The 1558-nt window shown below is 46.7% G+C and overlaps 1 pseudogene; it reads left to right on the top strand.

Annotated features, from left to right (window-relative positions):
- Positions 1–364: 364 nt before the first annotated feature.
- Positions 365–1324, top strand: LOC105874780 (small nuclear ribonucleoprotein-associated protein B' pseudogene; annotated as a pseudogene).
- The last annotated feature ends 234 nt before the right edge of the window (positions 1325–1558 follow it).

Here is a 1558-nt window from a genome sequence, read left to right as displayed (position 1 = left end):
ATTTCAGGAAGTTTCATAAGTTTGTAAATTAAAAAATCAAATGCGACTATTATGTCAAACCACTTGAAATTGCTGATATTCAACCATTGGAACAAACAAAAGTAGCAATTTCTCATGGTTCAACTTAATATTTTTTGCACTCATGCTGAATGTAAGGCATCCTTGCAAGCATGGAAAGGTTCTTAAACCCTTTTAGCTCCTTTAGCTTGCTGAAGAGACAAAGTATAATAGTTAAACATTCAAGCAACTATTAAATCACTCAATATAGAGATATTTTAAAGCAGTACATAATTTCCAACTAAAGGGAATAAAACAGTATGATCAGAGGAGGAAACAAGTTTAAAGACAGGAGTCAACTGCCACCATGACTGTGGGCAAGAGCAGCAAGAAGCTGCAGCATATCGACTACAGGATAAAGTGCATCCTGCAAGACGGCTGCATCCTCATTGGCACCTTCAAGGCTTTTGACAAGCATATGAATTTGATCCTTTGTGATTCTGATGAGTTCAGAAAGATCAAGCCAAAGAACTCCAAACAAGCAGAAAGGGAAGAGAAGCGAGTCCTCGGTCTGGTGCTGTTACCAGGGGAGAACCTGGTCTCTATGACAGTAGAGGGACCTCCTCCTAAAGACACTGGTATTGCACGAGTGCCACTTGCTGGAGCTGCTGGGGGCCCCGGGATCGGCAGGGCTGCTGGCAGAGGAATCCTAGCTGGGGCTCCCATGCCTCAGGCTCCTGCAGGACTTGCCGGGCCAGTCCATTGGGTTGGTGGGCCATCTCAACAGGTGATGACCCCACAAGGAAGAGGCACTGTGGCAGCCACTGCAGCTGCTGCCACAGCCAGTATTGCAGGGGCCCCAACCCAGTACCCACCTGGCCGTGCAGGTCCTCCCCAACCTATGGGCCGAGGAGCATCCCCTCCAGGCATGATGGGCCCGCCTCCTGGGGATTCCCCCCTGGACAAGGGACTCCAATGGGCATGCCCCCTCCAGGGATGCGGCCCCCTCCCCCAGGGATGCGAGGCCTTCTTTGACCCTTGGCCACAGAGTTATGGAAGTAGCTCCACAGAGGCGTGGGCTCGATTCCTCAGGGCCACGTTACCACAGACCTGTTTGTTTGTTATGCTGTTGTTCGAGGAGTCTCACCGGATTGTCTGGTTTCCCTTACAGGGCCCCCTCCCCCGGGAATTCGCCCACCAAGGCCCTAGACTCATCTTGGTCCTCCTCAGCTCCCTGCCTGTTTCCTGTAAGGCTGTACATAGTCCTTTTATTTCCTTGTGGCCTATGAAACTGGTTTATAATAAACTCTTAAGAGAATATTATAAATGCACCTATGTATCTATTTATTCTTATAAAAATCTTTGATATATTGGGTGCTTAATTGAGTCAAGGGTTACCTTGGGAAAATTAGCCCTAATCTTATCTGCTTCCCTATAACACTTTACTACATATTTGCATCTGATACACAACTTCATATACTAAGAGAATCACAAAATTGAACTTCAAGGAGACCTTTTCACCTATCAAATTCAAAGATCAAACAGTTTGTTGAAATAAACA

The sequence above is a fragment of the Microcebus murinus genome, chromosome 12 (genome assembly GCF_040939455.1).
Source record: "Microcebus murinus isolate Inina chromosome 12, M.murinus_Inina_mat1.0, whole genome shotgun sequence".
NCBI lineage: Eukaryota > Metazoa > Chordata > Mammalia > Primates > Cheirogaleidae > Microcebus > Microcebus murinus.
This window is presented reverse-complemented; position numbering and strand designations above follow the sequence as displayed.